General features: G+C 45.0%; 1 protein-coding gene across 7 annotated transcripts in view; it reads left to right on the forward strand.

Moving 5' to 3' along the window:
• The window catches only part of LOC129780409 (scavenger receptor class B member 1), a 288,806-nt gene that overhangs the window by 174,010 nt on the left and 100,695 nt on the right, over positions 1–14,101 (forward strand). The window lies entirely within an intron of this gene.

Consider the following 14,101-nt stretch of genomic DNA (forward strand, 5'->3'; position numbering starts at 1 on the left):
TGGGATGGTTTCGAATCAACCATTTCGCATTTGTTACCTGCACAGGGTAACTATTCAGTAGAGGAGTTTTCCCAAGCCGTTTTCGCAGCTGCGAAAGCTAATATACCCCGCACTAGTGGTATCTCCGGCCGGAAGGCAGTCCCATGGTGGAATAATGATGTCAAACAGGCCATTAAATCCAGAAGAAAAGCGCTAAGGAAGCTTAGAAGACAACTGGACGGTAGTGAGACAAAAGTACTTGCCCTAGCTGATTTTCAATCTGCTAGAGCTAGAGCAAGGAAAATTATAGCGGAAGCTAAACAAAATAGCTGGCTTAAATTTCTTGATAGCTTTTGCCCTCAGACAACTTCTAGTGAACTGTGGAGCAAGGTTAATGCAATCAGTGGCAAAAAAAGATCGCGAGGCTATTCCATTATGATCAATGGTACCACTACCGATGATCCCGGAACCATTGCTGAACATTTAGCTGACCATTTTGCTAGTACTTCTGCCACCTCCAACTACAAAAGCGACTTCAAAGCTCGTAAAACTGCCGCGGAGACTACAGAGTTTCCCTCGGACTCAGGGGAACCTCATATTTACAATATCAGGTTCTCTATGAAAGAAATGTTGTGGTCCATTAGTAAGTCCAAAGGCAAATCAGCCGGACCAGACGAAATAGAATACAGCATGTTAAAAAAATTACCTTTCCACGTCAAAACGTCGCTGCTCCAAATTTATAATAACCTTTGGGCTAGCAAATGTTTCCCCGACTCATGGAAGGAAGGGCTAGTCATCCCCATCCCTAAACCGAGGGAGAAAAAACCACTAGCCACTAGTTTTCGTCCCATCACCCTTCTCAATTGCCTAGGTAAGGTCTTCGAGAGAATGATCAAACGGAGATTGATGACGAACCTTGAAGAACGTCATCTCCTGGATCCTCGACAACATGCTTTTCGTCAAGGCAATGGTACCAACACGTATTTCAGCCAACTTGATCAACACCTTCACGTGATCACGCGAGACCACCTCCACGGGGAACTCGCTCTGTTGGACATATCCAAAGCCTACGATACAACCTGGAGATATAATATCTTGGACCAACTCCATCAATGGGGTATCGAAGGTAATTTGTTCGAGATAATTCGCAGTTTTCTACAAAATCGTAGCTTCAAAGTTCTTCTCGGAGGAGTCACCTCCACCAGTAAACTGCAAGAAAATGGAGTGCCACAGGGTTCTGTGCTATCGGTTGCTCTTTTCCTGATAGCGATGCAATCATTATTTGATGCCATACCCCAAAATATTGACGCTTTGCTATACGCAGATGATATTCTGCTAATTTCAAAAAACCCATTCCCAGTACTAGCAAGAAGAAGACTTCAGGAAGGAATCTCGTCTGTTAATAACTGGGCGAATTCCGTGGGATTTAGGATCTCAGCTGAAAAATCTCAAGTTCTTCATTGCTGCAACAATAAGCGTCACAGGAAAAAACTACGTTCTTATCTTCTGAACGGTAGTTCCATTAAACGAGTCAATTCTGCACGAATTCTCGGTGTAATGGTGGACAAAAAACTCACGTTCAATAAACATATAAAGAGTACAATATCGGACATTAAAAACCGCCTTAACTTAGTTAGCGTTATAAGCGGTCGAAGCCGAACAGGATCCCGCAAAACTATCTTCAACATTGGAAGAAGCTTAGTCTATTCCAAACTTACTTACGGTATTGAACTCTTCAGCCGTGCCACCTGGAAAACGCTTGAAGAACTGAGGCCTAGCTATCAAAAGATAATAAGACTAGCTTCAGGGGCCTTTAGAACTAGCCCAAGTAAAGCGTTACTCGCTGAGTCAGGCAATTTACCTTTCAAATTGTTCCTCACGAGATTCTACAGCACGCGCGCGATACGAACGCTCGAGAAACATCCAACATTTGAATCCTCACTTGTGAGAGTGAATAACTGGTTGCAGGATACATGCCGAACCACTCTTCCAACGATTGCACCAATTCCCATTATTAACCTTCGACCATGGTATAAACGGGAACCTCAGATTGATTGGTCAATTAAAAACTCTGTGCGAGCTGGTGAAAACAGCAGCATAGTTTTGGCCATTTTCAACAACCACATCCACAGTAAATACCTTTTTCACCACAAGATCTTTACAGATGGATCCTTTGATGGTTTACAAGTAGGTATCGGCATTTTTGCTAATAACCTGCAAGTTAAGTTCCAACTCCCAAATATCTGTTCGGTATTTTCAGCTGAATTAGCGGCACTTCTTATCGCTACATCAAAGTGCGAACACAACAGAAAGACGGTTATTTTCACCGATTCTGCTAGCGCGCTTCTTGCTCTTGAGAGCGGAAGTAGCAAACATCCATGGGTACTCGCAATTGAAGAGAAAACTGCCCAAAATGATAACACCTTCTGCTGGATCCCAGGTCACTGTGGAATCCGCGGTAACGAAGAGGCTGATCGCCTAGCCAAAGAAGGGAGAACATCCGAACTATGGAGCACAAGCGTCCCATCTGATGATATAACCAGATGGGTTAACTCATCTCTGATGACGTGCTGGGAGAACGAATGGAACAGAGATACTTTTTTGAGAAAAATTAAAAACACTACCCATCCTTGGATGGATAGAAACTAAAGATCTTTTCAAGTATGTCTAACACGTCTTCGTATTGGACATACCAAATTAACGCACAGGTTCTTGGTTGAAAAAACCGAACCACCCATTTGTAATACCTGTAACGTCAGGCTGACCGTAGAACATTTCCTACTTGTCTGCCCACGTTACAACCTTATGAGAACTAAGTTTCAGATAGCTGACAACCCAAGGACAGCCCTAGCAAGAGATAACTTGGAGGAGGACAAATTACTGCATTTCCTGAAGGAGACGGATCTTTTGGAGCTTATTTAACCACTATACAATTATTTACTATATGTTACAGACTTAACCACATCATTCATACTAACACCTAATGCTTGTGAGCTAATATATGTGTTACCAACGTATTACATATGTTAGGTCACACACATTTTATTTATAAAAAAAAAAATTAATAAATATATATTAAAAAAAAAAACAAAAAACAAAAAAATGCCAGACGTACTGCAGGCGGTACGTCTGGCATCAAGACGTTGATGACATTTGCCGGATGTGCCATCAACCAGGTGAAAACATAGAGCACATTATGGGAGGCTGTCCCGTTTTGGCCAACGCAGCCTACACCGAGCGCCACAACAACGTGGCCCGTATTGTTCATCGACAACTGGCGCTCCAATGTGCTCTACTGGAAGACAACGTACCAAACTACCGGTACCTGCCTGCACCTGTCCTGGAAAATGACCGTTTCAAGCTGTACTGGGATCGCACTGTTCTGACCGACCTCTCGATCCACCACAACCGCCCAGATATAATGGTTTACGACAAGAGCGACCGCAAAGTCACCATCATCGATGTCGCTATTCCACTGAACCAGAATCTGGAGGAGACCCACGGTCGCAAAATCTGCAAGTACCGACCATTGGCCGTGGAGCTCAAGGAACTGTGGGGGCTAAGGGAGGTCCCAAGAATTGTTCCAGTCGTTCTCTCTGGAACTGGAATTATCCCGAAGACACTTCTGGAAGCGCTAAAGGTGTTGAACATCGAGAAGGAATTGGCCGGCATCCAAAAGTCGGTCATCCTTAGCACCTGCGCGATTGTCCGACAATTCCTCGGTCAGGACTAAAACAGCACGAGCATGCAGATACGTGCATTCCGCAGAGCCTAGTCCCCCTTTGGCATTCAGAAGCCCGGGGGCAGGTGAAAATTCTGGCTAGGTTCGCCTAGTTAAGAAGTGAGATAAGTCTGCCAAAAAAAAAAAAAAAAAAAACAAAAAACGCTATATCTCTCCCGGGGAAGGCCTCCCGGGTCATGGAGGCCTTGCCAACCCGCTGTCTCCCGGGCAAAGGAGATACACCCAGAAAATGGAGCTACGTTCACGAAGAATACTCAGAATGCGATCGCCCGAGGAGGGTCCCCGAACTGGAGCTGGTCCTGGAACGGGCGTAAGAGCGAGCGGCCAGCGGCTGGAGGGCGATGTGCAAGAGCGGGCCACCAGCCGGGTTCAACCCGAAGAGCTACCGCCACACGGAAACAGCAGCCATCGACATCACCAACGAAACGCTGCGCCTACGAGGCGTGTTGCGACTGTCAGACGACAGTCGTCCACACTTGTGGGTACTACTAGGCGACGGATCATGTGGACACATGAAATGAATGAATTCGTGATCCGCGCCTATTACATCTGCACTGCTTTGGAGACGGACATGAGCGGTCGCCCTCGAATACTCGCAATGTTCGAGGAAGCGTATCCAGAGTTCGTCGGGAGGCTTGACCAAAACGCGATGAACGCGAGGCGTAGAGCGATTGTACGCAACAATATGCTCTCCCAAACGCAAGTCGACGAGATCAAGCAGCAGGTGCAGAGAGAACTAAGCTCCAGAACAAGCAGAGCAAGCGATGTGTCGAGACGAAGTTCAGTACGGCTGAGCAATTCATTCGCGAGTGGGGCACGCGAATCAGCACCAGTGGAGGCCACAGTACAACAACCCCCTGAGCCGGAAGATCCACAGCCAGATCAACAACTACTACGCGATCTGGTCTTCCATTACGACGAGGCGATCTCACAGTTCCGCGACACGGACCCTTTGTCGCGCCCCAGGATCCCGAAGTTGCAGCATTCCCGCAGGCTGACAAGTGCAGTAAAGCTCATGAACGAGCACGTTCTTCCGCTGCACTTGGTTGATGCTGAGAACATGGAGGAGCTGCAACTGAAAGTTTACTGTGCTGCTGTGGCGACCGCCAAAAGTTTAGGATACCGTATTAGGCCAAGAGGCGGACTGCTCCAACATCTCCGTGAAAGGCGTGAGCCTCCATGGCGAAGGAGATTGGAGCAACGGATCCTAAACAAGCGCGCCGCAATTGGAAGACTGATGGCGTACAAAAGAGGCAGCAGATCGGCGAAATTATGTCGCCAAGTTGCTGTGATCGTGCGGCCTACTGAACTTCGCCAGCTGGGAGCTCACCAGCTGACGGAAAAACTCGACACACTGGTACAGCAATTGAGCGTCCTAACTAAACGGCTGAAACGTTACTCTGACTCTGCAAAGCGCCAGGAACAAAATCGGATGTTCAGAGATAACGAAAAAGCGTTCTACGACCACATTAGCGACGAGAAGCCCGACTACCGCGAAGGTTTGCCAGATATTAGCGATGTGACGAACTTCTGGGCTGGTATTTGGGAGACCCCAGTAGAACATCGCGACGGGCAAATGTGGTTAAGACGGGAGGAGGAGAGTTGTGGTGAAATTGGAGAGATGCCAGCTATCATCGTCGGAGAGAACGATGTCCGCGAAGCCTCGCGGTACCTGAGGAACTGGGCAGCACCGGGCCCCGATGGTGTCCAGAACTTTTGGCACAAGAAGCTGACCGTCGCACATCCAAAGATAGCTGAGTGCTTCAACAAGGTGCTACGTGACCCACACAACCTTCCTGAATTCGCCACCCGTGGCGTCACCTTCCTCCTCCCGAAAGACAGCAACACATTGAACCCATCAAAGTACAGACCGATAACGTGCCTATCGAGTCTGTACAAAATACTGAGCAGCATAATTACCGCCAAAGTTTCTGCTCACTGCGAACAGCATCACATCATCGCAGAAGAGCAGAAAGGATGCAGGAAAAATACGCATGGCTGCAAAGACCAGGCCATCATCGACGCAGCCATAGTCGGCCAGGCGGTATATAACCAGCGGAACCTAAGTATGGCCTACATCGATTACAGGAAGGCTTATGACTCCATACCTCACTCGTTTCTCGTCCGGGTATTGGAGCTCTACAAAATTGATCCCGTCGTCGTTAGGTTCCTGTAGCATGCGATGAGGCAGTGGAGTACGTCTCTGCACCTCAGTGATGGGGAAAATGTGTTGCAGTCTAGAACGCTGCAGATAAAGAGGGGGATATTCCAAGGCGACTCTTTCAGCCCGCTTTGGTTTTGTCTGGCACTGAACCCCCTCAGTAGGACGCTCAATAGAAACGGTCATGGCTATAAAATAAGGTATGGCGACGGCGCCCACGAAGAAGTGACCCATACCTTTTACATGGACGATCTCAAGGTCTACGCTGATTCACGTCAGCGTCTAGGTGTAGCTATCCGGGTTGTCGAAGACATAAGCAGGGACATCTGTATGGAGTTCGGCCTCGACAAGTGTCGCTGTGTCCACCTGCTGAAAGGACAACTTACCGAATCCGGAGGCTACGAGGTCTATGACGGCGAGTTTATAAGAGACATGGTTCGTGGCGAATCCTATAAATATCTTGGATTCCGACAGCTCACCGGGATTCGCCACTCCGACATCAAGACGGAGCTGCGAGACAAGTTCTTGAGTCGAGTGAACTGTGTCCTGAGGACTTTCCTCAACGCGGGGAACAAGGTACGCGCGATCAACACATTCGCGGTTCCCCTGCTGACCTTCAGTTTTGGTGTAGTCAAATGGAGCAAAACTAACCTAGAGGACCTTGAGAGGAGGATGAGGAAAGCATTCAAAGAGGCCGGAATGCACCATCCTCAATCGGCACTGGAGAGAGTTTCACTACCACGCAAAGAAGGGGGACTTGGAATCGTCGACATTTCTGCACTGTGTGTTGCCCAGGTACGACAACTGCGCGAGTACTTCGCAGAACGCGCCAACCAAAACGCGCTATACCGGGCTGTCTGCGCCGCCGACAGAGGATACAGCGCTCTGCACTTGGCGCAAGCGGAGTACCAACTCAACTGCAATCTGCAGACAGTGGAGGAGAAGATTGCAGCTTGGAAGCAGAAGGCAGTGCATGGTGCCCACCCCCATCAACTGGACCGGCCACACGTCGACAAGGCCGCATCTAATCTGTGGCTAACGCGTGGTGAACTCTCTTCAGTAGTAGAAGCCGACATGATAGCCATCCAGGACAGGATAATGCCGACGAGAAACTGCAGGCGGTACGTCTGGCATCAAGACGTTGATGACATTTGCCGGATGTGCCATCAACCAGGTGAAAACATAGAGCACATTATGGGAGGCTGTCCCGTTTTGGCCAACGCAGCCTACACCGAGCGCCACAACAACGTGGCCCGTATTGTTCATCGACAACTGGCGCTCCAATGTGCTCTACTGGAAGACAACGTACCAAACTACCGGTACCTGCCTGCACCTGTCCTGGAAAATGACCGTTTCAAGCTGTACTGGGATCGCACTGTTCTGACCGACCTCTCGATCCACCACAACCGCCCAGATATAATGGTTTACGACAAGAGCGACCGCAAAGTCACCATCATCGATGTCGCTATTCCACTGAACCAGAATCTGGAGGAGACCCACGGTCGCAAAATCTGCAAGTACCGACCATTGGCCGTGGAGCTCAAGGAACTGTGGGGGCTAAGGGAGGTCCCAAGAATTGTTCCAGTCGTTCTCTCTGGAACTGGAATTATCCCGAAGACACTTCTGGAAGCGCTAAAGGTGTTGAACATCGAGAAGGAATTGGCCGGCATCCAAAAGTCGGTCATCCTTAGCACCTGCGCGATTGTCCGACAATTCCTCGGTCAGGACTAAAACAGCACGAGCATGCAGATACGTGCATTCCGCAGAGCCTAGTCCCCCTTTGGCATTCAGAAGCCCGGGGGCAGGTGAAAATTCTGGCTAGGTTCGCCTAGTTAAGAAGTGAGATAAGTCTGCCAAAAAAAAAAAAATAATTAGATATGTAGTTAGATATCACAAACCAAACACACCCACACACACACTTATACACACACTCACAACAAAATACACAGATTTTAATTTTTGTAAAAAAAAAGGCTCTTTTCCGACATACAAATTCAAATTTTGCGTGGATGGCACACAAGTCAATTAACATCTTTTAATTACCATATAATTCACTTTCAGCTTCCTGGGCTAGACATCATTTCTCATTTTATTTTCTTTCAGCATGTTGATATAATTATTTCTTATTTCTACTACCAGGTGACCAAATATGCCTCCCATTACTAACGTACTTCTCTTCCAGCATATGTTATACAATTATTACACTATATACATGATTTACCGGAAACGAGAGCAGAGGAAGCATGCGCGAAATTTGATTTTAAAAAAAAACCCAAGGCCTTTCTCAAGGCTAGAGGCGAATGAACTGAAAAGTTTAAAGCCTCTTTAATTCAACATCATCATCATCATAACCCACTCAGTTATGATTGAACAGCGATTGGAGCATGTTGTCGCTGTTGTTGTGAAGCTAATTTCGTTTATCATGAATGCGCTGATGAACGGTGTCACCAAGAGCCTGTTTGTGCACCTAAGGCCAAAAGGGAATCCATCAGGAGGAGAGTGATGCCACGGTTCCGCTTGAAACATCGGAGCAGCCGCCACACATACACACACACACATACACGCGCGGAATTCTCGTTGCTATCATCGTTGCTGAAAAATAATCTGCCAGTTCCCCTGGGAATTGAAAAATACATTCATGCGAAATAGTTTATTTTAATGTTTTCTATCCATATAACACTGCAACCAAATACATTTGGTTTTGTTATTTTTCAATCAATCGCAATTAACAGGAAAGCTTCTGAATATTTTTTCCCCATCAGTGGAAATTTTCGTATCCAATATTGGATGCATAACATGAAAAACGGAAAATGTTTCACATCGCGAAAATCAAGTCATTTTCGAGCGATTATTTGCTTTCTACTCATATAATGCTTCGACCAAATACATTTCGTTTTGGATTTTTTCAATCAAGTGCGATCAACGTAAGACCACGTCTTTCGGCAATTTATTAGAGGTGCAATGAATCTTTAGGAATTCCCGCTCTACGCGCACTAGCAAACAATGTTTACTCAACAATTTCTCAAACTAGAAATGGGTGTTGTGAGAGAGGATTAGCGAACGCGAAAACGACAAACGGGAGAAAGATACGTTTGGAGGTTGAAGGAAATTGGCAGAAACTTCTTCATTCTATCATTCAAATAATGTGATTCATACCACATCGTTTTGCCAGAAAGAGATTATTAATGCTCAAAGGAGGAATCGAGTCCTCCGAGGAAATTACCCAGCGCAAATTAGAGTCGACTATCGATTGCGGCATTCGTACACAAATAATTTTATAATGCAGTTTCACCAAAGTGATTTCTTCGGATATATTCACTACATCATGTCATGTATTTCATATTCTTCATAAGGAAATCCATATCCATGGCACCTATCGGTAACGAATTATTATCGAAACCACGATTTTCGCTAAATGCTCCTTTCAGTTCGTCCTGTAAAAAACTATTCTGTACTCTAATCCATCAAATTTGGAGCCCTGAAAAGGACCGTTGATTATATGCTAAGCTAATATAGCACGCTCTCCTCGGATACGATGGGCCAGCTGGATGTCCTTGGGCATGATGTGACGCGTTTTGCATGGATAGCACACAAATTGGTATCTTCGAATAAGCCTCCTGCAGCGTCATAACCGCGGAACTTTGGAAGCGCAAGTCGGTTTTGAAGTCCTGAGCAATTCCACGAACCAAATGCTGCAAAGGTAGCTTACGGATCAGCAATTCGGTCGACTTCCGATAGCGATGAATTTCACGCAAAGTTCCCGGTCGATAGCGATGTGGCTTCTCCACCTATCCTGCTACTGGTGCGCTTATCCGAGCTGACTTCGTGTGCCTTACCACCGAATGACTAACGAGCTGTCTGCGAAAGACTAACGAGCTCGAGTCCTCACGGTGCGAGAGTAGAGTAAGAAATGAACGAAAGCAAAGGAAGTGTCGTTTTATAAACCATAAAAGTATAGAATCTTAATCCCACCCTTATTATATTCGTGAGTATACAGTAAGCTTATACAATAAAGAGGGTGGGGTTTACATTCGATTCTTTTATGTTTTATAAAATGACACTTCCCTTGCTTTCGTTCATTTCTTACTCTACTCTCGCACCGTGAGGACTCGTTTCATCGGGACTAAGCAGACAGCTCGTTAATCTTTCGGTGGTAAGGCACCACGAAAGCAGCTCGGATAAGCGCATCAGCCGCAGGAAGCGTGAAGAAGCCACATCGCTATCGACCGGGAACTTCGCATGAAATTCGTCGCTATCAGAAGTCGAGCGAATTGCTGATCCGCAAGCTACCTTTGCAGCATTTGGTTCGTGGAATTGCTCAGGACTTCAAAACCGACTTGCGCTTCCAAAGTTCCGCGGTTATGACGCTGCAGGAGGCTTATTAGAAGATACCAATGTGTGTGCTATCCATGCAAAACGCGTCACATCATGCCCAAGGACATCCAGCTGGCCCATCGTATCCGAGGAGAGCGTGCTATATTAGCTTAGCATATAATCAACAGCCCTTTTCAGGGCTCCAAATTTGATGGATTAGAGTTCAGAAAAGTTTTTTACAGGCCGAACTGAAAGGAGCATTTAGCGAAAATCGTGGTGTCGATGATAATTCGATACCGATAGGTGCCATGGATATGGATTTCATAATGAAAAATATGAAATATATGACATGATGTAGTGAATATATCCCCATATCGAAGAAATCACTTTGATGAAACTGTTTATCGTTTGTCGTTTTTAATTGTTGGGAAAGGGCATTATTTCTGCTGACTAAATTCCAAGAAAAAATCCATTCCTTCTTTAAGCGTGATTCATTCTGCTTCGGATCAACGAAACAGTATGATAATCATTTCATACAAAAGATAAAATGTCCAAGAGTTATATGATTGCTATTTATTGAGTCGAAAAATTGTTTCAATAGCTTAATGATAGCTTCGAAAACAGGTTATTGAAATCATTCGTATCCGTATGTAGCGCGCCCACTTGGAAACCCATTAATCTTATTGGAATGTGAGATGGGGAAGCTCATACTTACGTCTATGCATTATGCTGTACACTACAGACTTTTTTTCTCCGTACTGATTAAGAAGCCGACCGAACTATCGGTCGACAAGTCAGTCTGCAGTCGGCGGGGGCTCTTAATTTCGTTTTTGCAGGCCGAACCGAAAAAATTTCAGTCGAGTTAACTCTTTTTTACAGTAATGCTTTTGAATCCGGACACTTTGCATTACATTCAATATCATACCACAGCCATAACATTTTTTTCATGTTGAATTTATGCGATTAATAGTTGCTAATATAGTTACTGATAGTTTCTTGATAGTTACTTATCAATCGCATTAATTCAACATGCAGAAAATGTTGTGGCTGCGGTATGGTATTAAATGTAACGTAAAGTGTCCGGATTCAAATACATTACTGTATACTTACTTCGATGTTATTCGTTTCTCTCTCAGGGTAAGCAACGAATATAATAAGGGTGGGGTTTAGATTCTATACATTTATGGTTTATAAAATGACGCTTCCTTTGCTTTCGTTCATTTCTTACTCTACTCTCGCACCGTGACGACTCGTTTGTTTGGGACCAAGTAGATAGATAGTTAGTCTTTCAGTGGTAAGGCACCACGAAAGCAGCTCGGATAAGCGCATCAGCCGCAGGAAGCGTGAAGAAGCCACATCGCTATCGACCGGGAACTTCGCATGAAATTCGTCGCTATCAGAAGTCGAGCGAATTGCTGATCCGCAAGCTACCTTTGCAGCTTTTGGATCGTGGAATTGCTCAGGACTTCAAAACCGACTTGCGCTTCCAAAGTTCCGCGGTTATGACGCTGCAGGAGGCTTATTCGAAGATACAAATTTGTGTGCTATCCACGCAAAACGCGTCACATCATGCCCAAGGACATTCAGCTGGCCCATCGAATCCAAGGAAAGGGTGCTATATTAGCTTAGCATATAATCATCGGCCCTTTTCAGGGCTCCAAATTTGATGGATTAGAGTTTAGAAAAGTTTTTTGCAGGCCAAACTGAAACGAGAATTTTCGTTTGGATGCCATACAGCATCGAGAAAATTCCGGAAAGATCTAATCGTTGCTGAAAAATAATCTGCCAGTTCCCTGGGAATTGAAGAATACATCCATGCGAAAGAGTTTATTTTAATGTTTTCTAATTATATGGCGAACACAGCGACCAAATACATTTGATTTCGTAATTTTTCAATCAAGTGTAATTAGCTGGAAAGCTTCTGAAGATTATTCTTTCCCATCAGTAGGATATTTTCGTATCCAATATTAGATGCATAACATGAAAAACGGAAAATGTTTCGTATCGCGAAAATTATATAATTTTCAATCGATTATTGCTCAGTCGCCGAAATTTTCATACTCAGAGAGTTCATTCTCCTCTAGTTTGCCTTCCAAATTGCCATCGTAAACCACACCTTCTCTCGATTCAATCACGCACGAAAAGCATACTGAAATGATTTTCTGGTGGTGAAACCGATTCATTTTTCGTGAGGCGTCGTGCACAAATTACGTAACGCGATAAGGGGGGAGGGGGTAGATGTTGCGTTACTTTCTGTTTATTAGAGATAGGAAATTGCGTTACGAAAGGGGGGGGGGGGGGAGAGGCGGTTCAAAATTCGGATTTTTAGCGTTACGTAATTTGTGCACGACGCCTGAGGACATCGACAAGACAACATCGTTACTGAACGAGCTGAACGGCGAGGGATCGAGGGATTCATTACCTGGCCTGACCTGACCTGAAATGCAATCAGTTTGTTTTAACTGTGAGGGAGCGCAGAAAAGCCGATGCTGATACTCTCGTGACCAAGAGAGTATCAGCATCGAAATACGGTTCCTCGGGAAGACATAGAAGCAGCCGCCACACACACACATACACGCGCGCAACTCTTTTCGTTTGCTGGTTATCGAGAGGAAACCTGGAAAGAAATGATCGTTGCTGAAAAATAATCTGCCAGTTCCCCTTGGAATTGAGAATTACATTCAAGCGAGTTTATTTTAATGTTTTCTATCCATATAATACTGCTACCACATACATTTGGTTTTGTGATTTGTCAATCAAGTGCAGTTAGCAGGAAAACTTCTGAAGATTATTCTTCAGAACAAGGTTTTTTGTATCCAATATTGGATGCATAAAACCATGAGTCTCCAACGTAACACTCTCGTTTTTGAAGTCACCCAAATATTTATTTATTCATTCATTCAGGATGGATTTAGATTCAACTTCAAACAAATGATCTCTAAATCAACGATAGTCCTACGTCGCCCTTGCGGTTATACCATAGATATAACCCACTTCCTGTTTTTTACAACAGCAATTAGACATATTCGCCGAATGGTGTGTAACCAACAGGATGTTTTTAAACCCTTCAAAATGTTCAGTCATTTCATTTTCAGGCAAGCGTTCGTCAATAAGCAATAAGCTTACCCACGACGTGCACCCTTCACCAGGCATCTCCAACCAAGTTTGCTTCCCTTACTTCTGCAATTCCTCTGTCATTTTTGATCTGTCCATGCGACAAAAAATCCATGGAATCCCAGATCACCTACGCTCCGATTCTATTCCGCCGATATTTTCGGCAGAATATGGGAATGTTGGATCCGATAAAATGTTCTTTACTGACGGTTCATTCATAAACGGGTCCACTGGCTTCGGCATCTTCAATGAAAATTCCAGTGCCTCTTTCAAACTCAAAGATCCTTGTTCCGTGTATGTCGCTGAACTGGGTGCGATATATTACGCATTAGGGATCATTGAAACATTGCCCATCGACCACTATTTTATTTTTTCAGACAGTCTCAGCTCAATAGAGGCAATCCGCTCAATGAAAGTTGATAAATGCTCATCTTATTTCCTAACAAGAATAAGACAACTATTGAGTGTTTTGGTCGAAAAATTATTCAAGATTACCTTAGCATAGGTTCCCTCTCATTGCTCGATTCCGGGGAATGAGAAAGCGGACTCGCTAGCTAAGGTGGGCGCTTTAGAAGGCACACTTTTTGAAAGGCAAATTGCTTATAATGAATTTTTCCACATTCCTCGTCAGTATACGCTCGTAAGTTGGCAACGCATGTGGAGTGGTGATGAGTTCGGTCGTTGGTTACACACGATTATCCCTAAGGTCTCGACGAGTGCATGGTTCAAGGGATTGAATGTAGGTCGTGATTTCATTCGCGTGATATCTCGGCTTATGTCCAATCACTACA

This window comes from Toxorhynchites rutilus, chromosome 3, assembly GCF_029784135.1.
Source record: "Toxorhynchites rutilus septentrionalis strain SRP chromosome 3, ASM2978413v1, whole genome shotgun sequence".
Lineage (NCBI taxonomy): Eukaryota > Metazoa > Arthropoda > Insecta > Diptera > Culicidae > Toxorhynchites > Toxorhynchites rutilus.